Raw genomic sequence first — 27,442 nt, forward strand, 5'->3', positions numbered from 1 at the left:
AAAAGAATAGGAAAGATGGATGAAGTAATGGACTCAAAGTACAAGAAAGAAGATTTGAACTGAACAGTACGAAGAAGAAACGTTTCTAAAAAAGAGAGCCACTGACAAAGGAAATCAACTGCCTTTGAAGACGGTGGACTCTATTTCACTGAAGATTTTTTAACCAAAGGCTGTATGGCCAACTCTCACTGATATTTTAGCTATGGATTTTCTGCACTGGCAAAGTACAGTACTGGACTTGTTGACCCTTGGAGTCCCTTCCAGTTCTACAAGTCTATTATTCTAAGATGGCACAGAAGTGGACTTCTTGAGATATGGCTGTTATTATTAGAAGCCTCATCTGCATCAGTACTGCTTTTAAGAAATGCCCCCAAATCCCTTCAATGGAGTATCAACCCCAAATAAAACATTCTTCTGTATGAGTGAAACCACACACAAGGCATGTGAAGCAGCTGTGGAAAAATTGTCCAGACAGGGCACAGCAGGGATATTTGTATGTTCCTGGAGTAGAGATGCAGTTCGAGAAGATCCGAATTACACTTGGGTCAATTAGGGCACCCATACAAATCACAGATGTTCGCTTCAGTTTCGGAGGTTTTTAAATGCTTAGATTTGAATGTAAAATACTTGACACCAATTGTAGCAGAAGGAAGTAGCACCAAAGCAGGAAACTGACAGCGGAAGCACCAACAGAAGACAAAACTTTTACGGGATCACTAAGTCTTGCAGAGGGCTCATACTCACCCGAGTCATACCTATTTTATAATCAATGAACAGCAGCCATTACACATCCAGGCACGGCAAAGAAGGTGGCACATCACTTGCTAGCTTGGCCACATTCTAGAACTTTCTTGATTTCTTTTCAGTAGCTATAACTGACCCTTCATCCCATTTGGGACAAAGTGTGTATGTCTGTCAACGTGAGAGAATGACGTAATGGATAGGTTAAAGCAGAGCTAGGGACTATTCCCAGCCCACAGCTGTTTTCATCTTCCTTTTTAAAAAATGTCTGCTTTTGGCCGTTATTTGCAAAAATCATTTCTTGCCATGGGTGTGCGTATGGTCACCAAACATTCGACATTCATTTAGGCTAGGCCAGCGATGGTGAACGCATGGCACGCATGCCACAGCTGGCACGCAGAGCCCTTTCTGCCGGCATGCAAGCCGTAAGTAGCCGGATCGCTACCCACCCACCCACCCCCCCGCAGCCAAACCTGAGCAGGCAGCTGCAACTGGAAATGTTAACTCGGAAATGTTAATTTTTGTACTCGAGATCTAAAAAGAAAACATGTTTTCAGATTGTGCTACAACTGACAAAATGAGTACATCCTAAGGTCCATTTCAGAAGTTCTCCAGAGTTTGAACAGAAACACATTTATTTAAACAAGACAGGGTTCTCCTTGCACACTTTATGTCACATCTGACCACCTTGTGCTCAGTGTTGTATTGTAACATTCTACTTTTCATCCTCTCTCCAAAGAACCTGCATTACTTTGCTTGTACTCTTGAAGACAAATGTTCAAAGGTGTGACTGTGCCAAGGCTCTTCAGAGGATAATTAAGCACAGCACTTAGAAGACACCACACAAATTATATCTAAAAAAACCAATATCTGTGAAAAGAAAGGGGAAGTTGTCTTCACACAAGAAGACTACAGAATCTGCAACCACACAATCTGGTAGCAGTCATCGTCTGATTTCTACTGAACAGCTATTTGGTAACTAAATAGATAGCTAAACACAGGATGACCATCATAATCATGGTTTGCTTGTGAGCAACGAGAAAAATCTAATTGGCTGTTAATGACAAAGAATGCCAGCTTAGATTGGCTTTCATCTCACAACAATTTTTGTTACAATTTTTCTAACAATTTTCAAGGTGAACATTATTCCACAATTCTGAAAAGTGGTGGTTTCTTAAGATCAGTGTGCAACACCACTGAATATTTATCTTTTGCTATGCTTCTCTTTTCAAAAAGCTCAGAGCAGTTCACATATGGTTCCCAGCCACTCCCCATCAGGAAGTTTAAAAGACCAGAGCTATTTCAGTTCAGCATGCTGGTTTATGCCTTCAGACCTTCTACAGTCCAGCTGTCTCGCTTCCCTGTAAAAGTGATGTCACCCTTTACTAATATAGCCAACACTTTCACTTATTTGTGTGTCCTTTATGGAGAAATACTAATGATGTCAGAGCCAAAACATTTGAATTGCCATAATTTCAAAGAGAACCTAGATGTTGCTATTATTGTTATCAGGCGGTATAAAAATCTATCAATCAATCAATCAATCAATCTCATGCTGTCAAAGTTGCTTCCGCGTTACACTGTACCTCGGAATGAATGACCTCCAAAAATTCCTATTATTAACAGCCTTGCAAACTCAGGCTCATGGCTTCCTTTAATGAGTTAGTCCACTCATATTAGGTCTTACTCTTTTTTCCTGCTGCTTTCGACTTTTCCTACCATTATTGTTTTTTCTAGGGAATCTTCCTACCATTATTATTTTTTCTAGGGAATCTGTTTTTTCTAGGGATTTACCACCATCTTCTCATGATGATAAATACAACAGCCTCAGTTTTGTATGTTTTTGTTATTCTTCCTTTACTGCTCAACTCCAGAAACTAACACTCATATCACAAGCCACAGCAAACAGTCTACATATACCCAAATTAGCAAACCCTTAGTGCTTTGAATCAAAAGGCAATAATCTTGGCTGTACAAATGTGAGCTAAGAACTACAAGCAACTTAAAATTAGTTTTATTGTACTTCAAATGCTTGCTGTAACAGTGAAGATACTGTAAAGAAGTGCAGCACTATGTGAAAAGTGCAAGTCTTTCACCTACATTGCTAATTCAGAACAAAACTGTTTGTTCTAATGTTACATCTTGTGAAGAGCAGAGCTACTTATAACAGCCCCTTCAACTACATTAATTCAGAATAAAACCTACATTATTTGACTAACAGAAACTAGCAGATGACAAAATTCACTGTCCCCATATTACTCATTGTATCAATGGAATCCTTCAACTGGAACAACAAAATACATCACTGGCAATACCCCTATATTTAAAACGCCTGCCCCGCCAATCACATCAACAGGGCAGTAGTGCATCCCAGTTCCTATTTGATAAATATAGCTTTCAAAGCTGCCTTCCAATCAACAACTGCCTACGCTTGCTTAAAACCCACAGCAGGCAGGGCAAATCTTTCAGTATGAAGTCCCTGCTGTTACTTCACTGTGCCTTCCAAGACAACAAGGCTGCACACAAGGCTATAAAATCTGCCTGAAGTAACAGTGGGTGGGAAGCTTTCACTGAAGACTGTGGGAGTGTTGCCAGAATTTAATGTAGAATTTAAATTCTGATGTGAATAAAAAAGAAACCCTGTGCCTTAAAGAAGCAGTTATCAAATGATTTTACAAACAAAATTTCAATCTAATCAGCGCATTGTAATTTTAATTCAGAAGCTGCTTGCCTTCAGGAAGCTCCTGTACAAGCTACAATTTCTGTTTCTCAATCTAAGACCTGAGTTGCCTGTGACAAACTATACAGAGAAAACACAAAAATATCTTAAATGAAGTCTATCTAATTGATAGCTGCTATCAATCAGAATCTATACTGACTGATAGCAGCTCTCCAGGATTTCATACAGGGGTCCTTTCCAGTCCTAGGTAAAAACTCCAGAGATTTACCTGCAAAGCATTGGGCACTACCCCTGAGCTACAGTCCTTCCAGAAAAACTTCCACAGCTTTGTGAAGGAGTCTTGGTTATCTTAGTACAGCACTGATCACTAGCTTCAATGCTAGTGTAAACAACTATAAGGTATGACACCTAAATGCAGAATTCCTATACATCGAGAGAATATTGTTGAATGCCACATAACACAAAGAGAAAGAGCAGGAGAAAGCCATCAGCATCTTTATCTGCTTTCAAGTGCCCAGACGCTTTCTAACAAGCCAGTGTTGAAACAGGGCTCTAAATGTACACGTGAACTGACCAAGCAGTGTAACTTTTTAATTATTTATTTAAAATATTTTAACCTGCCTTTCTCCTTAAGAAGGATCTAAGGCAACTTAGATTATTAAAATACAGTATGTAAAGCTAAAAATAGTAAGTATAAAAATAATCAAAAAGAAGAAACAACTGAAAGATAATAAACAGCAGCAACACCAAAAATATGTTCAAGGTGACAACAAACCATTAAAAAGCCCCACTCTTGCAGCCACTCATTAAGAGAAAGTTTGCTTGGGGAGAAAAGTATTCACCTGCTTGCAGAAGGACAGCAAAGACGGGACGAGTCTGGACTCCTGTGGAAGGGAGTTCCAAAGTCTGGGAGAAGCAACAGAGAAGGTCCTTTCCTGTGAACCCACCAAATGCACCTGTGAAGGTAATGGGACAGACAGAAAGATATCTTCTGATTATTTTAAAACCTGAGCAGGCTCATAAAGAGGGCTATGGTCTGTGAGATAGTTTGGACCCAAGCTTCTTTAGGTTTTATAGGTTAGAAGCAGCACTTTGAATTGTGCCCAGAAATTGATCAGAAGCTAGCAGAGCTGCCGTAACAGAGAGTATGTGATCCCTGTAACCAGATCCCAGAAACAATCTGGCTGCAGCATTTTAGGTCCTCTAAAGCAGTCGTCCCCAACCTTGGCATCCAGATGTTCTTGGACTACAACTCCCAGAAGCCTTCACCACCACCTCTGCTGGCTAGGATTTCTGAGAGTTTAAGTCCAACAACATCTGGAGGCCCAAGGTTGGGGACCACTGCTCTAAAGTTTCCAAATACTTTCCGAAGGCTGACCCCTGTAGAAAGCATTAGAGTACAATGTAAATGAGGTGTTTGTAGTGGTGGTCGGGTCACAATCTCCAGGAACGGACACAGCTGATGCACTAGTTTTAACTATGCAAATGCAGTCCTGGCCACCACAAAGACCTGAGCATTCAAGTTCAGGGACAAATTCAAGTGCACACCTAAATTGCAAACTTGTGAATTTACGGAGAATGTAATACCATTAAGCATCAGTTGAATACCTATTCCTTCATCAACCTTTCAATTGATCAGGGGCATGTATGTCATGTCTGGGTTCAGCTTCAGTTTATTCACCTTCATCCAGTCCATTAAACCCCAGGACACTGGACTTGCTTAACCTCTGGATTTCAGGCCTGCTTAACCTTAAACAATGACTACAAAAAGTGTCAGGAAAGGGATGCAAATAAAAACAAAACACTGCTGTGCTCTTGCAACAGAATAAATTGATAGCATCTAAGATTAAAAACCAAGAAGGCAGTGGTCCATTCGAAGACTGAAACAAATAGGAAAACTTTTGTGTATCCAGATGATTTTGAACTCATTTGCATTTTAAATATTACCAACGACACAGACTAATGTCATTTCCACTAGCTACGAAACATAGCTGGAAGGGCAGGAACTCACACAACAGCAATTTGGTATCCAAGCTGTTGAACTGAAATGGTTCACAGCATTAAGATTGAGAGATGTGAAACATTTCTGGCATTCTAGCTCAAACTCTGTTCTTCTGCTATTTTTTTTAAAGTTAGATGGTTATCAGATTTTTATACACACACACACTCCCATCTAGTGCAGATCCACTACTTTGGGCAGTTCACAACAAAAAAAAGGGCATAAACCCAACCGCCTGACCCCAACCAAAAATAACGACATAGCTAAAAACTAGAAAAATCTTCATGGTGACGGCTGATTAAAAATAACAAAATATATCATTGTGGATTGGAAAATTTCAACTACAGGGGAAGAACGTTCTTAAACGCCTTTTTAAAGAGCTCTGTCCTAACCTGCTTTCTGGCAGACCCCTCCACAGACAAGGAGTTTCCAAAGAGTTATGGTAACCACTGAGAAGACACAATTCTTAGTAGAGGGTTTCCCAATCTCCCTTAAGGTCGCCACTCATAGCAGCCATGCCTGAGGACGAGGTGACACGAGTGGTAAAACATAGGGAGAGACAATCTGCAAGGTGTCAAGGTCCCAAATCTTTTCACCTATAACTAACTCACACTATGTCTCACAGTTACTCAGTCCACAAATGTGCCCTTAAAACCCCCCTTGGTTCAGCTGCATGTCCTTTAATGCATAGGCTTTTGTGAAGCTTGCATGGTAAATTATTACATGCCTTAGTCAGCTCAGCACTGAAACTCCAAACATATGTACATATTAAAAATAAGACTGGAAATGTGTATTTATTCCTAGAAAAGTTGTAATGCACTAGTGATAAGTTAATTCAGGTAAAAAATAAAGGCCACAAGATGAACCAAACTTTAGTCATACTCAAGCCTTAGAATCAGAGTGCAACAACAGTTTTTTCTTGTTTATTTATTTTTGGAATATGACTTCCAGAATGCTACCATCAGCATAGTTAATTTGTGGGATTCTCGAAGTCATCGTCCAAAAATTTTAACTTTTTCAAGGTCTCTTTAGCATTGATAGGAAGACTGATATAGTGTTTTAGAGTGTTCAAGATGTTTCCTGAACACCTTAAATCATTACAGTAATCATATTACATGTTGAATTAGTAATACTGTACTTACAACCCTGTACTGCAGATGAGGAAGTGATAGATGGCAGTTCCCCTAGGACAGTTTATCTACAGCAGATCTGATTCTAGACTTTCTGTGTCAATGCAGGCAGATCTTGTTTTCTGGATAATCTAAAAACTGTCTTACACATCCAGATGATTTCTTTAAAAACACATGTAAAGAGACAAATTACATGACCAAATCACATGGCCACCAGGAACTGAATGAGAACAGTTCAAGACACCAGGTTTATTAAAACTGAGATGATACTTTCTGGATGAGTAAGTAGTGTTGATCAAGCACAGTCATGCAGGTAGGTTGGTCCAGATGGCAGGAAGGTCTCACATGGATATCATCCAAGCTGTGAGGAGAAGTGATGTACGTTATGCTAGTTACACAAGGATTAAAAGGGGAATTGGACTGTTTACAACAGAGAACACAGCAAATCTAAACAGTCTGTCATATTTAAAACTTGATAAAAGAAATAATATTTACAGGGCTAATTCAAAACTACTGGAAATATGGCTCTTATTCAGCTAACTGTGCAGATCAAGGGCAGGAAAGGCTTTGTTAAAAAAATTGCAAACATGGTGGAGATACTGCTGCTTTATCCATTGAGGTGAATGTTATTCAGCCTGCTCTACATAATAGTTGTGCCACACCTAGAGGAAGAAGAGGCACTGTATTTCCCCATATATTTTTGAACTACTAATTCCCCACCACTGGCTATCAAGACTGATGAATGCAGAAGTCTTAAAATCTAGAAGCTAAAACTGTATTCCTCTCACTCCCAGACCCCTGCAAAGGAACAGATTTCCAATCTGTGTTCCTAACTGATTCACCACTGTCGTAAGAGGCTAAAAGTGTCTTTAGCAGCTCAACTGGGCAAAATTAACCATACTTTCTGGTAACTTCCCATTTGCAATATACTGTATACAAGGCTGACTCAGTTTTATATCATGAACCATCCCTGTGGTCTTCTCGACACAGATGAGGATCTTTCTGTCAACCAGTTCGCTGAAATAATTCCTGCAGTCTGGACTGCATAGTTTTAAAATGAGTATGATTAATATTGTGGTGCTTTGAGTTCTGTTTTTGTGCTTCATTTTAAATTACCTTTGACTATGTATAGTCTAAAATGACTTTTTAATCTTTGTTTCTTTCTTATAAGAAACACAAAGCTTTAACTCACAAATTAATAGTTCCAGAACGTACAACATATTACGTTCTTATGTGTCTTAGAATGGAGTTTTATCTTTTTGTTTTTTTAAGAAAACACTAAAGCAGATAAATGCAGACACAAGGCAAAACATTCTGAGCTGGGAGACCACTAGTGGCGACTATATATCAGATAAGTGATCATCTTTACCCTGTCATACTGGAAATTTGAGAAATATAAGTTAAGAACCAGAGCACCCATGCTGAAATTACACAATAATAGAGCAAATTAAATATTACACCACCATAATACTTCTGGCAATTTTCTCCTCTATATCAGACAGCAGTAGTTTCATGCAGCAGTGGTTGGGATCCTCTGTGCTTATAGTCTATTGGAAAAGACAAAATGCTCCAGATGACTTCCAATTTAAATATCAAAATAATTACTAAATCATATGTGGCAAATAATGTTTGCTTACTGTCATGTTCCCAACTGTCCCTTGGTTGTTTCACCAAGCAGAGATCACAAGCTACATGTCGTGTCATTGCCACCAGTTGATTACTTCAACATTATGTATTATTAATAATAGAGATCCAGGCAATGTGTCATTTTGAAAAGAACCAAATAGAAGTTGCTTATTATTACAGGTGATGAAGGTACAATCAGTGTTGTTAACTGTATTCTTGAAGGCTTTCACGGCCGGGATCTGATGGTTGTTGTGGGTTTTTCGGGTTCTTTGGCTGTGTTCTGAAGGTTGTTCTTCCTGCTGTTTCGCCAGTCTCTGTGGCTGGCATCTTCAGAGGAACAGGAGTACAGAGCATGGACAGAGTACCTACTCCTGTTCCTCTGAAGATGTCGACCACAGAGACTGGCGAAACGTCAGGAAGAACAACCTTCAGAACACGGCCAAAGAGCCCAAAAACCCACAACAACCATCAGTGTCGTTAGCTCTTAACAAAACTTCCTACTTGATCCGCTTTCAACCGGCAACTCTCCCTCTCCACCCCAAACTCCAAAACCACCAATCCTCCAATCTAAAACTCTCAATCTCCTCTCTTTCTCCTCCTGTAGAAACCTTATATCTCATGACTCCACCTCTCCAGCGCTCTCATTGGTCCATGCAGATAGCATATTAATATTCATGACCTGGGCAGACACCACACTTACTACAGCAATACTGAAATTATCCTACAACATGCAGATGAGCAAGCAGATAACTGGCTACATAAAGCAGCTATGCAAATACATTCACTAGTCACTGGCCCATTTACTTATGAGTATCAACAACTGAAGAAAACCAGGGGTGACCATTTTCAATTTTCACAAGATCTGCCCTGCATAGTCACCAAGAGAACTCAATCAGGTAAAAACCTATTTATAAGCCAAGTAAAATTACACCCAATAGGTAATGTCAGTTCCCTTTTCTGTAGATACAGTACTCTTAAACTGAAAGAGGTTTTGAAAGAACCTTTTGATGGAGTACTTCAACCAGCTAGCAATAGAAATAACTTCTAAATTCTACAAGCACAATATGCTAACCAATTTTCAAGTGAAAGAGGGGTGGATACTGAGTGACTACAGAGTCAGGTTCCTTCTGACCTTCAGCAGGAAATGCAATTATAGATGACTTTGTTTTCCAATGTGTTAAACAATCGAGAATAGATATATTTTCTCGGACTGGCTGAAGAGGTCATCTATTTTTTCCAATGTGATCAGCAAGCAACACTCAATTTAAAGATAACTTATTATTGCAGACAAACTGAGGTGCAGGTGGAGTAAACTGGCCTTAAGAGAGAGGAGAAGGGGATGACAGAGGACAAGATGGTTGAACAGTGTCGTCGAAGCTACGAACACGAATCTGACCAAACTCCGGGAGGCAGTGGAAGACTGGATTGCCTGGTGTGCTCTGGTCCATGGGGGCACGAAGTGTCGGACACGACTTCACGACTAAACAACAACACAGAACTTCATTGTTGTTAAGCTACCATGTCACTGTAGGTTGTTGGGCAGTAGGTCACATGAAAATATGCCACAATATAAAATGAATTGTTTACCCAGTTTGCTATATACAGCTGCCTTGTCATGTGAACTGTCAACACCTCTCCCAAAATTCTTTTATACTACAGCCATATACAGATGTATGTTCCATTAATTTCTACAGAGTTCAAAGACAGTGCACACAGGATTACCAGATAGTGTACAAAGCTTTCACTATTTTTGACCCACTTCAATTAAAATCTTGTTTTGGTATCAAAAGTATTGGGGAGGGGAGGGGAGAACCAAGTACAGGAGACCAGCATGGGGCCAAGTCTACTGGCATGAAGTAACCAGATTTTTACTTCAGATCTACTAAAATGTAGTACTGTATAGAAATGAGAAGATCATGATTCTGCTGAGTTTTAATACAGTATCTAGAGAGGAGTTGTCATCCCAAGGATGTTGCTGAATTGTGCCTCCCACAGGACTACCTAGCACAGCCAGTTGTTAAGAGATGATGGGAGACACAGCTCAGTAACTTCCAGACAGTCAATTTTCCCCCATTGAGAGGGATAGTTTGGGCAGTACCCTGTGTTTTGATTTTGCTATGGAAACATGAAAAAGCTTGTGAATACAAGTGAAAAAAACACCGAGAAACTTATTTTAAATAGGCCTTCTAGCAAATAAATCTTCCTTTCTGGTTTCTTCTGGATTGCCACTGGTTTCCTAGCCTTTAATTTAGTAGTCCTTCTGAAGACAAGAGCCACTTCTATCCATGGAGGATTGCCAAGCCATTTGGTCTGGAAAAACACAGTATCACAATAGGAGACCTTAAGGAACATTGCCTTCTGCAGGTGTTCTGGTCACCTATTTCAATAGTACTGGAACAGAGCTTATGTTTTCAAAGTCTCCCCTCTAACCTATTAGATATTCGTTACACTATTTCATATTTATGTTCCATCCTCTCCTGTTCTGTACTAATATTTTACCAAGACTAAAACATAGAGCTAACCTCTATCAAAAAGAAATGACTGAATTAAATTTCCCCAAAAGTCATTATAGTATAGCTGGCAATGCAACAAGTCTATATCCAATCTCCTGACACTAGAAAGGGCTGAAAAAGTCACTCCTTGGAAGCTTTTTAACTACAAAGGGTGTTGTTGTTGATGGATTAACAAACCTTTTAATGCATCTGGAGCCAAAGATTTTATTTGCATCTGCCAAAATGCCAAAAAAACAACAAAAAAAGAGCAGATGCTAAAATTATGAACAGGAAGGCAAAGAACAGTTAATGGGCCAAAACTAACCAATAGAATCAGTTGAACTCAACAAGCTGTCAACAAGGATGCTATCAACCACTATAGAGAAAATGTGCTTCTTCAGTGCTTCTTTCCCAGAATAAAACTGCAGTTTGGGGCAGCAGTGGATAAGTCTCCAGCAGCCTGCTGATAACATCAGCACAAACAATTTGATTCTACAAACGTAACAGTGTCTTCTGCGGTTTCAGAGAAGAGACAATTATCAGTTATAATTAGACAGGCTATGTCTGAACAGCTGTTTAAATGTTGTGGCTGCTCCTAACATAACCTCACTGTGTAGCAGAAAGTACACTTGTTGTAGCATGTTAGAAAATTAAACTACTAATAAATGTAAGAAGAGAAATGGAGCTTGAGGGGAAGGAAAAGGTTTATAGTCATCATATAGCAAAACACAAATCAACAAGACAAACTAAGAGAAACATTAAGTTTCTGATAGGGATAGAACTTTTGAAAAAATGATCTCCCAGCCCCATAATTTGGCGGGAACCCTCCAGGCCGAATTATGGGACCAGGAGCTGTCAAACAGCATGAGATATAACGGGAATTCATTCCCTCATGCACCTTCGCCTGTCTCAGGGAATCCTCAAGACTGCAAAGGTGCAGCTGGGCACTCTCCAGAAGAGACAAAGAAGCAGTGCAAGAACAATATGGAGGTAGATAAATATCAATGATTTTTAAAAATCAAATTGATTTTAATCACAAATTAAAAAAATTTTACATTATTTTTGATATAAATCTTCAAAAAATCAGATTCTTAAAATGTAAATAATGATTTAAATCAATCCCCTTCTTTTTTTTTTTGAAAAGTCTCATCTCTAGTTTCTAAAAGGTGTCTAGGGAATTAATGGTTTCAAGCTCAGGAATCAAGCAGAGTTCAGCTTGAAGAGCTGAAATTCTAACAGGAATAATCTGATGTATTGTCACAATTATGTTTGTGAGGAAAAAGAGCGAAGAGATGGAATGCATTCAGAAAGCACAGGTAGGATAGCATCTGAGGGACAAGTGGCCAAACTGCTAAAGATTGCTCTACAGGACTTTGCAGAAAAGGCAGAAGAGTGTGCAAAGCCAATAAGATCTAGAAAACAGTACAGGAACCACCAAAAGACAATTTAAACTTGCATCTGTAAGCAGAATATATTTTAAAAGATAGCAAACATTTAAAGCACCTTCACCACATTAGTGTTTCCAAACTTTCTAGAAGCAGTACCAAAATATGTGGCTCTTGAGCACACACAAGCTGGGTGCTTGTGTTTTCTTGAGATCTGTTCAGAAAAACAACTGGCTTTTTAAAAATGTTGTGCCATCAATTTGTTTGATTTATTGAGGGCAAAGTAGATCTCCTTGAAAGGCAAAATATAAATGGGAAGCATATATAATAAAGGAAAAAGATCTCTAAATTACAGATTTCCCCTTCCTTTTAAGACTGGGTCTAATGTGTGCATAAAAGGGGTGCAAGCCAAAAATGAAAGTGCACAACTGATTGGTTGGTTAGTCACAAGTCCAAGTGGTCTGTAATACTGCCTCTAATGCTAGCCAGACGCTCCTCCCTAGGGCGATGCAGGAACCATCGTATTTCATTTGTATGTACTCAGAATCTGACAAGCAGATCCACTAAGTTGTCTGATTTTTTTGAAACAGTCTTCTAACCTAGCATTCATCACAACATGTGGCTACTGATGAACAACACAGGCTAAGACTGGAGTACATGTCATATAAAAGCCTAAACAACACTCAAGCAGCTGGCATTAAATAAACTATCTGGCATGCTATAATCATTCATTTCTATTTAATCAAACACATTTTATAGTGTCTGCCACATTTATCTTCACAACATTTTAAGGCACAGCAGGGCACAAGAAAAAAAGGGAATTGAGTTCAACACACCTTAATAAGCACAGGAAGGCAAAAGCTGCAAACAAATTATACAGGCCAATTCTAAAGGAAATCAACCCCGAGTGCTCATTGGAAGGACAGATCCTGAAGCTGAGGCTCCAGTACTTTGGCCATCTCATGAGAAGAGAAGACTCCTTGGAAAAGACTTTGATGTTGGGAAAGTGTGAAGGCAAGAGGAGAAGGGGACGACCGAGGATGAGATGGTTGGACAGTGTCATTGAAGCAACCAACATGAATTTGACACAACTCCGGGAGGCGGTGGAAGATAAGAGGGCCTGGCGTGCTCTGGTCCATGGGGTCACGAAGAGTCGGACACGACTAAATGACTGAACAAACAAACAAAAAATTTCTAAAATAGCGTCACCCCCCCCCCCCAAATCCATTGAGCAGCACAACAAACTGAAAGGGAAATTAAAAGCCATTTATGACACAGGAAATGTATTAAAGCAGCAGGTAAACTTTTTTCAAAAAATCTATTGGGTGTGCATAAAACCTGGAGCTTTTTCAACCCCAGTTGTGTGTATATGAACCTTTAAAAAAATAAGATCCTTCACAAAAGTAGAGTGTAGTGCCACTCTTCTGTCTGAGAAAGTGAACTTGTCTACGAAAGTTCACGTTAAAATATAGCAGTTAGTCTTTAAGGTGCCACAAAGTTTTTGTCTTCTTTAGTTTTCATTTTTCTTTTGTTTTTGCCCAATATGCCAGCACCATGACCTCTTATGTACAAAAAGAAAGAGATAGAGATCTCAGCTTGTCTAGCATCCTATCTCCTAACATAAATAGCTAGATGTTTCCCATAAGTTCACCAACAGCACTTGCAGTTGATTCAACAGCAAGTGGTATCTTTTAGCCATCAGGTGAATAACGCAGCTTTGTATGTTTGTGCTTCAAAATACAACTATTACGGGAGATGAACCAAAGTAGCAAAAAACAAGCACAATGTTGCAAGCCGCACAGAGACCTTCCGGTAGTGTGGGTGGCATATAAGTTAGTTAGTTAGTTAAATAAATAAATAAATGTAAAATGTTAGAGAGAAATGGCAAACACCTTTGAAAAAGGGGATAAGCACCAGATATATTCACAAGAAATGTAAAGGAAGTGACTTATCTATAGAAAACAGACTGTGGAAAGGGTGACTTAGAGCATATCTACCGGTGATTTAGGAAAAGACACGGAAAGCAACCCCAGATGGGAGAAGAGCAGTGGTACACAGAAGATTAATGTTTATGGGCAATGCAGAAAAACAAGACTGCTTGATATGCAGGAAGCAGAACTCTGTTATAGAGCAGTGGTTCTCAACCTTGGATAACACAGATATTCTTGGACTACAACTCCCCGAAACCCTAGCCAGCTCAGCTGGTGATGAAGGCTTCTGGGAACTGCACTCCAAGAACACCTAGAATACTAAAGGTTGGGAACCACTGTCCTAAACGAAAGAAAAGAGGATGAGATTATTTCTGCAAAGCCAAGGAAATGAAGGCTTCAAGTCTACATGTGCATGGGAACCTGATGCACAGGTGTCATAGTGGGCCAAGAAAGGTTTACATGGAAAGGAACCAGTGTGGTGGATAAAGTAACAGACTAAAACTCAAGAGATCCAAGTTTAAATCTGTTTGGCCATGGAAACATGATGGGAGGCAATGCTAAACAACCCCTTGAACATCTCACATACCTTTAAAACCCTGTTAGGGTTGGCGTAAGTTGGATATGACCTGATGACACATTACAAAATCAAGAATAAAGAACTGTCACCTTCACGCAAAGCCTAGAATATTCACTTAAATGAGGAAGGGAAAGTAAATAAAATGTGGAAAGGACATATATGGCTTTGAGAATTAGAGTAGTATAAACAGGCAAAAGAGACACATGAGATTCACCAGACGATAAAGACAGGGCATATCCTTTGCCTTCTAGTCAATCTCAGGTTTATTCTTTGACTATTTCTGTTACCATTTTTTCTCTAAACCCACGCTTCTTCTGGTTTGACTGTGTAGATGAAGGGAACAACTTGATAACATTCAAAATGAACCGAGGTGATATGAGAGATCAAGAGGAGGCAGCTTGAGTGATGTGAAGTAACCAAAGGTCCACAACTTTCAAGCTGCCTCTTCTTGGCCCCTTCACACCACCTCAATTCATTGTATACATTATATAATGAACTATCTTATAATAAACTATTTATTAACTATGTATACTGTACAACACGGCCTCTCCCAATTTGAAGAGACCCTTGTCCAGCAGGCCGAGGCAAAGAGGAAGTCACAAAAGCAGCAGAACCAGGGAGCTGGACAGGGGACAGATTGTAGTTGTCTTCAGTGTGGAAGGGATGGTCACTCTCGAATTGGCCTCCTCAGCCACACTAGACGCTGTTCCAAGTCCTCCATACAGGGCATGATACCATAGTCTCTCGAGACTGAAGGATGCCTACTCTATACTGTACACACATATATCTTTGTATTTTGTTGTTTAGTCATTTAAGTAATGTCCGACTCTTCGTGACCCCATGGACCAGAGCACGTCAGGCCCTCCTGTCTTCCACTGCCTCCAGGAGTTGGGTCAAATTCATGTTGGTCGCTTCTGTGACACTGTTCAACCATCTCAATATGTATACATATCTCTGTATACGCACATATATTTGGACGTTTGGCGACTTCCCCACACCTTTCAAGAGGTCTCCCCACACCTCCGTTCATTCTGAATCTTATCAAGCTGTTCCCTTCACATAGACATCTCTACATGGACAGACAAGGACAATGGTGGGTTTGGAGTACCAGAAGAGCAGCAGAAAGAGTTAAAGGAGAAACTTGACATTTACGAGAAGGCGATAGATAGATAGATAGATAGATAGATAGATAGATAGATAGATAGATAGATAATGAAGAATTCAAGAGAAGGAAGAGCTTGAGAAAAGGAGGGAGAGGCAGAGCTGAAAACAGAGTTAGAACAGCAAGGAGACTGGGAAATTAGGGCGACACACAAGGTACAAAGGGAAGCAAAGTGAGGGAGGGTGAAGGCGTAGTAATTTAAAAAAGCAGAGAGCAGCCTGGCAAAAGCAGAAGGCCGCAGCAACAGCCGGGTCCCACACGAAAAGGAAACGAGGGAGAAATTTAAAACATGGAAGGGGCGCCAAAAAAAAGGGGGGAGGGAAGAGGAAGGGGCCGCCACATCGGTGCGTTAACAGGAGGGCTGAGAAATAAAGAAGAAAAAGGATGCCTCTCCCCATCGCTCCGGCAAGAGCTCCCGGGGGGGGGGGAGGAAAGCGAGGAAAAAACAAGGCGCCCCGAGTCCCGGGACGAGGAAAAGCTGGGAGTCTCTCTCCCCCCCCCACGTGGAAGCGAAAGGAGGCGGGGCCCGAAGGAAGGTTTCCATGGAGACAAGAGGAAGAGGCGCGCGCGGGGAGGGGAGGGGGACTCCCAGGGAGAGGGCGGAGTGGGCGGGGCCAGCCCATGTGCCGAGGGGGCGGGGCGAAGCGGCGCCCTCAGCGAGGATCTCTGAGGGGAGAATTCGGCCGAAGCGCGAACGGGGCGGGCGGTCTTAAGGCCATTTGGCGCGGGGGGGGGGGGAAATGTGAGGTATTTCTTTCTTCCCGCCCCCTCCCTTCCCCAAATCCCCTTTGGAAATACTCACCGCGCTGCCCCCTCCCCCGAAGCTGAGGGGAGGGACCGACGTGGACAGCGGGAGCCGCGACAGCCGCCGCCGGAGCCGCCCTCAGGGACCGTGGAGAAGGGGGGGGAAGAGGTGGGAAAAGGAAGGAAAAAAAAAGGAGGCGGCGACGACGACGAACTGCCGCCGGGCGTGCGTCACGCGCGTGCGCCCCAGTGACCCGGATGTACCGGGAGGCGCAGCCTGAGCCGCTCCTGCTTCGGCTGCCTCCTGAGTTGTGCGGCAGGCGAGGGCGGTTGCGGCGGCGCCCATCAAAGCTCTGCACATGCGCACTCGCTTCCTCTCCCCCCCCCCCAGCCAGCCAGCCTCTCTCGGCTGAAAGGGGAAGAAAACCACGTGTTTCGCGGTGCCTCGTCTAGGTGGAAAAAAGGACACGGGCGGGCGAGTGTAGAAAGGAAGTTTAATGGCATTTGCTTTTTCTCTCTGCGGTTTAATTTTTATTTTTTAAAAAAGGCTTACGTTTATTTGCACCCTCGCGGGGGAAACGGAGGCGAGAAGGAAATATGGGAGCCCTGCAGCTCTGATGTCAGGAAAAAAAGGGGAAAAAACCCCACCTAAAGCAATCTGATCGGAAATAAATAAAATAAACAGTAAATAAATAAATAAGCACAGCTACCTCCTCCAAACTCCCGTTCTCACATGCGCGCATCCCACTCACCCCAGCAGGCTCCTTTAATACAATAGATATTTAATGGGAAAAAAGTGTTTCATAGCAATCAAACATTCCTTAACAGCAAAATCTAAATAGTTTACATACTAAGGCTGCATTCCAATCTATACTGATAACTAGGTCTATAATCCTGTTCCAGGTATAAGATCTCTTCATTTACCTATAAGCATGCATCTCTTAACCAAACTGGACTTATTTTTCAGTCAATATGCAGGAAGGCAGGTCCAAACTTGACTCTCATTGTAGTCTTTGTTTCTTTAAACTATTTATAAACGATCACAATAAAAACAATAATCAAAAGCAGAAAGATCACAACTAACAGTTAGGCCCAGGCTCATTACACCAGCTGTTCAACTGAATCTCGGGAGCCCCATCTGAATGGCAGACCAAAGTAAACAGATAAATAGAAAGGCGGTGTGGTATGTTGCCAGCAAGGGTGGTGAGCTTTGGCACTTCCAAGTTTTTTCAAGGCTAATTCCCACAAGTACTTTATCATTGCGAATACAGGCTGTGGATTCTGGGGATTGTAGTCCAAAATCACAACTGCCAAAGGCTTGCCACCCCAGGACATTAGACTAGGACTGAGGAGAGCAAGAATTAAAGCTCTGCTCAGCCACAAAAATTCAGTGGGGAACAATTGTAAATTATTATTATTAATATTTATTGTATTTATACCCTGCCTATCTAGTCATTTCGACCACTCTAGGTGGCTTACAACATAAAACATAACAAGTTCAAGAAAAATTTATAACGATTAATTAATTAAATGATTTTGCAATGGGAAAAATACAAAATAAATCAAATAAAGAGAGAGAAAAAAAGGAAAGAGGACAGGAATTACCTGGAAGGGAAGGCCTGCCTATACATCCACATTTTTAGTTGGTTCTTAAAAGTACCCAGCGAGGGTGCAGCGCGAATCTCCGGAAGTAGGTTATTCCAGAGGCGAGGAGCCACCGCCGAGAAGGCCCGGTTTCTAGTTCTTTCCTTCCGGGCCTCCCTCGGCATCAGGCTCCTCAGCCAGTCCTAGAACATCCCAGGGACCTCAAAAACCCTCTTAAGTTCACAGTAACACAGAAGTGACTTGATTGCCCATAATACCCAAAACAAGCAGGTGAGTCTTTGAGTACACTCAAAAAGATAAAACAGTCTCAAACACATAAAATCTATCCACTTTCAGAATCTGCCCTACCTAGTCTTGCTGGGAACTGGAAGGTAGAAACATTTGATCTACCCTGATAACACAAATCTGCATAATAAACTTTAATTTTTTTTCCATCCTGTCTGAGTTCACATCCTCCTTAGTCTGGTACTCTTCTTGTTTCTGTTTGATTGGCTTAATAACCCTATTATCCCAGTTTGGATTTTTTTTTAAATTCCTTTTTTTTTTTGCCACCACTGCTCCTTATGGGTTTATTATTTACTGAGGCTCCTTCATATCAATTTTTACCAATCAGACGGCACCTGAAAGCACAGAAACTCAGTGGCAGTCCCTTAGTCAGCAAATTCAAGGATAAGACTTGGTGATTTTATATCATACCAATGACAGGTGGAAATGGTTTCAGTACTCTTTAGCACAACTGCATTATCTTTGTATTCTTCCAACGGCATGGCCACAGTTGTTTAAGAAACAATGCAGTTTTGCATCAGGAAGCTTAAACCAGTTCAAATGGTATAGGTGTGGTTTTAACTCACTTTCATTTCATCATCCAGACTTCCTCTCTCCCCTGTCCTCAGATCTAAGAAACACAAAGAGATTCAGGCATCTACTACACTTAACAATATTTCATTGTCACTTTTCATTTTGATACTGGTTTCCAGCAAGGCTAAAAGACTTTAGTGACTGATTTTTGGGAGGGGGGAGCCTGGTGAAGCACTTTGGGTTAAAAAAGGTTTCTGTACCCCAGGATTTGCTTCAAACATCAGAATTACATGCAACTCGCAATCCTGCCCATAAAAAATTATCTACCGCACCTTTAATTCTGCATTATAGTTTAGGATTAAAAAAATCATTTCCTTCTTGCTGTCAGAAATCCTGCTGATCTACCACAAATCATCTGTCCTCATCTATCTTTTGCCCGTGCTTCTGAGCTTAAAGGAAAACAAGAATGATTTAAGAAATAAAAATGGCAAGGGGATGCACTTTATCCAAAAGGAAAGAGACGAAACATTTGCCGGACTTCAGTTGGTTCTGTTATTAGCTGTTGCAAGAGGAAGAGAGAAACTCGGCTTTATTATGCAAGAGCTTAAAAAGTAATTGCTCCAGAAAAAAAGAGATAGCCTTGTGCTAGACAAAGTTGGCTGACAGCACTTTTTTCTTTTAAAAAAGAAACAAGGCTGCCTGTAAGGCTTGCTTACTCAGTCTCTTTGATTCCTGGGAGTTCATTCTGCTCTCTGAAATATATATATATTTCTGTTCTCTGAATATATATATAGCAATTGGAAAGTTGTCCCATGGGGGCCCCTACTGCTGCCTTCTGGAGATTTTGCCTACCTAATGAGAGCCAATACAGCAGAGATGCTGAGCGTAAGCACTAGCAACCAGCTCCACTCCCTGCAACCACACCTCAGTTGTGAACTTGCTTAGTGGCTTTACGGCTAGCCAACAGAACTGTGCGACCCCCTTATGCTCGCAGGGGAAAAACCTGAAGCTTCTGGAAAGCCACAGCTGGAGTTTGAAGGCAACTCCTCACTCAAAAGGTATTGACAGCACAGATGGGACAGTGAAGTGTAGCGGTTAAGAGTATGAGTGTTGGGTTGGAAATTAAGTGTCTTATTGTTGCTGTTTAGTCGTGTCTGACTCTTCGTGACCCCATGGACCAGAGCATGCCAGGCTCTCCTGTCTTCCACTGCCTCCCAGAGTTGGGTCAAATTCATGTTGACACTGTCCAACCATCTCCTCCTCTGTCGTCCCCTTCTTTCTCCTCTTGCTTTGTGACCACAAAGCATTCATTTCCCCCCAACCTAAATTGCCTCACAAGTTTGTATTATTCAGAAGATAAAGTATAAAGGAAAAGAGTTCACTAGAGGAAATGCTGGATATAAATACTGATCATTAATATTACTAATATTAATAAATACCATCACAGCAGCTAAGATGAGACTTAGCTAGAGGCATGGCTCCATTTGAAGGTCTGGTATTTGGGTAGTGAAACTCTTCCCAACTCTTAATGCTCATCTCACCCACAAGAAACATCTTAAGTTTGTTAAGGTCACAAGAAACCGTTTGCCTGACTGGGAAGCATTTAGAGAAAATGTCACCTTACACCACTGTTTCTGAAACGGTATGGCAGAAGTGTTAGCCTTCCTTTCAAGACTGCTTACCCTTCACTCCATCAAAATCTGTCTGCAGAAGTAAAATTGTTCATAGAGGCTGCATTGATGCAGCCTTACTCCTGAATTGAGATGGATAAGATTGGCCTATAAAAGCTATGGATCAGGGGGGAAAGGGCTTCAGTCAACAGAATGAGACCTGTTCTTAAGGAAGCACTCATAGCTTATGGGCAAAGCACAATGCAGAAAAGCCCTCAGTGCCTCTAGATGCAGTTAAGAAGGATTTGTACACAAAAGACTGTTCATCAGTGTTGACAATATAGGGCTTGGTAGAAGGGTCCCTGTGATATGGCTACAAATCTTGTAAATCTACAATGTTTGTCTTCATTGGGCAACAGGCCGATGAATAACAGAGGAATACAGTGTGATTGTTAAGGGTTATATCTTGAAAGGGTAGTGGAATGCCCAGGACACAACACAGAGACCATCTCCACAGTTATGTGGAACTGCTACACTGTTCTGACTCATTATTGAGAAATAGGATAAACACTGTCATCCAATTGTAACAATTGTAGGATTTCCCCCAGGCTGAGAAGCTTAGAATTGTAAAGGTGGAAAGAAACACCCGTGTCAACTAGTCCAACCCTCTACCCCAGCAGGAGTCCAGATCAAAGCATCTCTAACTGATGGCCACCCAACCTCTGTCTCAAAACCTTCCAGGGTAGCCTCACTCCATTGCCCCAAAATGCCTACCTTCAAGACCCTGTCCAAAATATTTACTTCCATTAGTGTGGGTCCTACCCTCCAAAGCCACCGAAAACAAGTTGGCCCTATTCTCACATAACAGCCCTTCAGGTATCTGAATATGACGATTGCAACACCTCTGGCTTTATCTTCTCCACCTTAAACAGACCCAGACCCCTGAAATGTCCATCACAGGGTTTCTTCCGACAGTACAACTTCCTTTTTTAAGAAGTCAGGAGAGTGTTACAGTCTCCCCAGACATAGATGGCCTTTCCTCACCTCTACATGGTCTGATCTGGATCTCAGCCGTGACTTCAGTCTGATCTTAATCCTTTGGGTTTCTCTCACTGCACAGTTAGTGCTGAAAGGAATGCACACTTAGCACTCCATAAGTGATTTGCTAACTGATTGCTTGGAGAGATAACTTTTCACAAAATGGCCACAACTAAGTTTGATCTTTATCGTGATGGGATCTTGCCCATCCATATCTACGTCTATGCCTCTAACCCTAACCCTATGCCTCTCCAGTAAGATCAACTGGGCTGCAAGGACTGGATGTTTCCACCATCAGCTGAAAACCTAGCTGTTTGGCCAAGCATTTAACTGACACCGTAATCAATTATTCTGGTTTTGAATAAAATGTGTTTTTTTATTTTATTTTATTGTTACTGTTTTATGCTTACTGGCATTGTTCACTGTGAACAACCTCGGTACAGTACTTTTTTTAAAAAAGAAAGCAATGCAGAAACGTTCTCAAATAGATAGATCCAGCGTCACGCTCCCGATTCTACTGTTGGCTGCAAAGCAATGACAGAAACCCTTGGATGGGAAATATGTGGTCTTCCTAATATTGCTGAACCACAACTCCCATCAATTCACCACTGGCTGTGCTGGTGAGGACTGATGGGAATTATAGTCCAACAACACTACTGGGAAGGACCACACATCCATCACCTCCGATTTAAGTGATCTAAGAGGCAGCATTCCAGTCAATGTGTTGGCCACATTCAGAACATTGCTATTTGAAACTGGGATCAGGGACCTTTTTCAATGGAAGGGCCAATATCCTGGTTAAGATCTCAACAGTCACATTCTTCTTGACTGCAGGGTAGTAGAAAATCTATAGATAAATACATCGGGAAGTTGCAAGGTTGCCCCCCCCCGCCACCTTTTATTTTTAAATTGAGACTGCAAACAAACTGCCAAGAATAATCGGATAAGCCAAAAGATGCTGTCCTCAGCTCACGGCTGGTGCTGCAAACCAGTGAGATAAATCTGTTCTCTAATCTGCAATAAAACCTTCGATGGTTTACTCTTTTTGCCTGAAAGCTTGGCGACAGCCCAAACTCCATGAACTGACAGTTTAAAGAGATGGCAGTCTTATTTTAAGGAGAAAAGTTTAAAAAAAAACCAATTTGGTATACAGAATCTTGCTTCAATGGAGGGAGATTTTGTAACTAAGAGGAGTTTGTAACTAATTTTCAGTTATCAGAGTTCAGTAACATCCTTACAATTGTTTGCCATTTTGGTATCAGGAAACCCTTGGCGATATCTTGAAAGAGAAGAGCTCGTTTGACCTTGGCACACTGTTTTGTCTGCAGTACTGCTTTTCAGTTTTCATTTCTGCCAGCTTTTAGAAGCAAGCCATTCTGCGATGCTCATGGAAAAGAGTCAAGTCAGCATGGCTGGCACCACCAAGGTCATCTAGTCTGAATCAGTACCTGGAAATGTTTCTCCTTTTATTTTTATTTTTATTTTAAAAAATTGGATTATAATCCCCAAATCGCCCAGTCAGCATATAAAAAATAAAGGAAGCATTTCTACTGTAAGAGAATACTGCCATTATCTGACAGAGAAAATGACAAGCTGTTTAATATTTTAAGCTCTATTTTTTTAAAAAAATATATCATGGATACATTTGAGCAAAAACAAGCATCTGAGCTAGCAAAGTTGGAAACAAGACCAGCTTTCAAGTCCTACAAGACTCTTCATCAGGTCTAGACATGAGGTTTCCATCTCATCCAACCACTAGATATCACTACCAATTTGGCTTTCAACTGAATTTTTATCCCCATGGGACAGCCAAATTCAACCTCTTCCTTAGCTGATGTACAGCTTACCCTACTGCCCCCCACTCCTCTGCTCTAAGCCAAAAAGAACGGGCTAATGCCATGGTAACAGAGGACCCCATAGAGGTGAGTAAATGGAGAGCAAAGAGTATAAGCTGATACTTTGGCAGCTATGCCTTGTTTAGCATCAGAGATACAATCTACATCTTGCTTTTGCCAACAATTTGCTTTCAAGTAACCCTGGACTGCAAAGAGAACAAACCTATCCATTCTAAAGGAAATCAAGCCTGAGTGCTCACTGGAAGGACAGATCCTGAAGCTGAGGCTCCCATACTTTGGCCATCTCATGAGAAGAGAAGACTCCTTGGAAAAGACCCTGATGTTGGGAAAGTTTGAAGGCAAAAGGAGAAGGGGACGACAGGGGACGAGATGGTTGGACAGTGTCATCGAAGCTACCAACATGAATTCGAAGCTACATCGAAGCTACCAACAAGAGGAAAAGGGGACGACAGGTCATCAAAGCTACCAATTCTGGGAGGCAGTGGAAGACAGGAGGGCCTGGCGTGCTCTGGTCCATGGGGTCACAAAGAGTCGGACATGACTAAACGACTAAACAACAACAACAACATGGCTATTACAACTAGCTGGTATTTTTTGGATTCAAGAGAATGTCTTGCCTTCTTCTCTAGGCCCCCAAGTTTTAGAACATCTACGCGTGATGATGATTTGTGGTGCACTGAAGAACTTGCCTTGTTTGCAAGCTATTTATTGTAGTGCTTATCCCTCATAAGTTAAAAGGCATACAAAAATAAGAACTGGGTCGATAGGTTGACATACCTAATAGAAAGAAACTTATTCATAGTTAGTATGTGAATTGATCCGTCTTCCCCTCCCGGGCTGTTGATGCAACACCAATGACTTCTTCTATGGTGAGGAAGGAAAGCCAGCCCAATTCTTGCTATGAGAAAACATGCCACAGAATGAACTTCTCGTAAGAGGGCTGGTAAGGGAGGAACAATTCTCTTCCTCCTGCCTCGCCTTCGAAATACAGGAAGCAAAACCACAAGGATTATACAAACCATATCCATCTGAGGAAGAGAGCGTTTTCATGCAGGGTACACAGTAGCAAAAAGAGATTATTGTGATCAATCACACAGCCTGGAAGCACATTATTGAAACAAATAAGTACATCACCCTTCAACAATGCTGGGGTTAGGGGCACCGGACCCCCATGTACATAATCCATGTATGACTCGTATGCCTCTAAAAACATAACTACAAAATATAAACAGATTACTCTCCTTCACACACAGAATAGTTCTCTCTATTGGGGTTCTCCTCCACAGCCTTGACAATCCTTTTCATACGGTAGGGTGTGGAAAGCGCCTTCCAGGTCTTTATGGGAGGCTGAGAGATGTTGTGTTTGAGAGTAAGTAGACCACTTCGACACCTTTGGTGTTGAACTCATGCTCCCAGTTCTGAGTGTCTAGCAGCACAGTATTTATTGAATGGTTATTTATTGAATATTCATTGACAGATTGATTGATTGATTAAAAATCTGTGCATATCCAAAACCATGCTACACAGACCCATTCAATTCAAGGGAGAAGTGTATTTGCAATTAGTTCCCTTTTCCAACAACGGAGACAGAACCACATTACATTATGCTTCTAACTTAGTGGGGGATGGCATGACTCCTATTGCACTATAACACTAGCTTTTTAGTTTCTTTGTACTTCCAAGGATGTGGCCTTATTAAATTGCAGAGAACGAACACAATATAGATCCTGTACTCACTTGTGCTCTAAGGCTGTCACTGTCATTGTAGAGGTTGCTTCCCACCTTCCGTGCATGTGGAAGAGAGATAGATGTTATCTAGCTCATCATGAGGCCAGAAAGAAGGAGTACAGTAAATGGGATGCCTTCCAGACCTTTAATGCACCATAAGGTAAGTGCCAAAGAGGAACGTAACAGCTAGAGCCTGTGACAAATTCTTGCAATCGGTTCTAGCCAGAGCGGGCAAGAGAGAACCACGCCTATTCACTAAGGTGAGAAAATTGTTATTATGATCTAAGCCAGTTTCTCGAATAGATTGGTCTCGTATGTTACACACATCACAAGGAGTGTGTATTATGTATGATAAGCCACTGGTTTACACCACTATTTTTTAAAAAATAAAAGGGTCCACAAGCATGCATGTGCATGAGAGAGACACTGAATCTCCACCTTTTTGTTATTTTTAAGAAATGGAAAGCAAATATTTGTTGAAGGGTCTTTTCCTAAGGTCATCCACCCAACCCACCAGGTCTTCTCAGATCATGATCCTCCAGGTAGCCACTCCAAGGGAGGCCAAGAGATCCTCCATTGGAGGTCAACCTTCTTTGCTGTGGCCCCAACACGTATAATCAACCACCAATGGAAATGCACCTAGCCCCTTCTCTCCCAACTTTTAAAACATCTTTGAAAAACATTATTTTATAGAGAGTTCTTATTGTTTGATCTGTTTCCCGCTGCTCTGTATGTTTTGCCGCATTTTATTCTGATTATTTCTGCCTCTTGACCTGTCGGTTAACTGCTATTTTATGTTCTGTTTTACTTATATGTATTGTTTTAGTTGACAGTAAACCGCCAGAGTAATGCACTTGCACAAATTGGGTGCTATATAGACTTAATAAATAAATACCCCATTTTCCGTTATGGACTACTGTACGGAATCCTGAATCATCCTTGAAGCTGGAAGGCTAGTGTGGAGGGAGCAAGACATTGGCCTTATACTGTACCACATCGGACCATTGGTCCAGATTGCTCAATACTGTGCACACTAAATGCCAATGGCTCTCTAGGGTTTGGGGCAGGATTCTTTCAAAGCCCTGTCTGAGGATTTCAGGACTGAATCTAGGACTTTCTGACTGCAAAACACCATTTTAGATTAGGTTAGGGCAGTAAGAAAAGTGGCGAGAAAAGGATCGAATTGGGTTCACACACACAAAAAAGTGCTAAGCAGAAGGACTCCCGTAGTCTCCTATAATCTAAATCATTTTGCTTTGGTGGAGGGTTCTAAGAGAAGCACCTTTGCTCTTTGGGTCTGTTTTAGAATGCAAGTGAGTTGGCAAAGCATGGAGCTGCTGCACCATAGCTAATGAACTTCAGTGTATGCACATCAGAAATGGAAAAGCAAATTCTTTGCAATGGGCATTGTGCATTAATTGTCAGATTTTATTCCAGGGGTTTGATGTTTTGTCTGTTTCAGATGTGTTTGGGGCTGTAGTCAACTGGCAGCTGTAGTCCACGAAAAGAGGAACTTTTCTCATCTCTGGCACATTGACTGGTTGGAAGTAGGCAGATCTACTGTAAGGATGAACGATAGCCCAAAGGTAGTGCGCAAGATGGGGAGGTGTAGAAAGTGACAGCATGACGGGTCAGTCAATATCATCAAAAAGTGGAGCACACAGAGGAGGCTGAGAAAGCAGAAGTACTCTGGCTGTGTGGGACTGTCTGGAGGAAGTTGAACCACATCCTCCCACAGTACTAACACACTCTTTGTAAGTGTGAGTTTTTAAAACCTGTGTTGGATTCTGGCCTGGTTCCTGCTGCCATCAAACCTTTCTCTGCAACTAGGAGATCCAAGGACTAAGTCTTAAAAGACAGCCACACACACACACACACAATGAAACTAAGAGCTAGGATTTGGGGTGAAGGTAATAAAAGTATACAAACAACTCATCCGGTGCTTGTGGCCTTTCTGTACAAGTGCTCAGCCTTTCAGAGTACAGTGGTGCCTCGCATTATGACGTTAATTCATTCCAGAGAAATTGCTGTAGAACAAAAACGTCGTAATGCGAAAATAAAAAGCCCATTGAAACTCATTGAAACCCCTTCAATGGGTTCCAATGGGCTAGAAACTCACCATCCAGCAAAGACCCTCCATAGGGCAGCCATTTTCGGTGCCTGTGCAGCGAGGAATCCGTCCCAGAAAGCAGCGGAGAGCCATTTTATTTACCCGGCGGCCATTTTAAAACCGCCGAACAGCTGTCCGAAAATCGTCATTTTGCGAAGAATCGGTTCCTGAAGCAGGGAAACAATCATCGCAAAGCGAAAAAACCCTATTCAGACTATCGTTTTGCGATC

The 27,442-nt window shown here is 41.5% G+C and overlaps 1 protein-coding gene across 10 annotated transcripts in view; it reads right to left on the reverse strand.

The window, feature by feature from the left end:
• Window positions 1-27,442, reverse strand: part of CYRIB (CYFIP related Rac1 interactor B) — a 101,979-nt gene that overhangs the window by 53,830 nt on the left and 20,707 nt on the right. For 5 of the 10 annotated variants that reach the window (XM_078391650.1, XM_072999328.2, XM_072999336.2 and 2 more), the window contains exons 1-2: window positions 16,526-16,663; window positions 4,264-4,377 (exon numbers count right to left, since the gene is read on the reverse strand). The exons of 1 other annotated variant lie outside the window; for it this stretch is intronic. The gene's annotated coding sequence lies outside the window, so the exon portion shown is untranslated. Of the gene's footprint in view, window positions 1-4,263; window positions 4,378-16,525; window positions 16,664-27,442 lie in introns of those variants that run through there. 4 more of the 10 variants (XM_078391651.1, XM_072999329.2, XM_072999339.2 and 1 more) reach the window with 3 other exon arrangements.

This window comes from Pogona vitticeps, chromosome 4 (assembly GCF_051106095.1).
Source record: "Pogona vitticeps strain Pit_001003342236 chromosome 4, PviZW2.1, whole genome shotgun sequence".
NCBI classification, from domain to species: domain Eukaryota; kingdom Metazoa; phylum Chordata; class Lepidosauria; order Squamata; family Agamidae; genus Pogona; species Pogona vitticeps.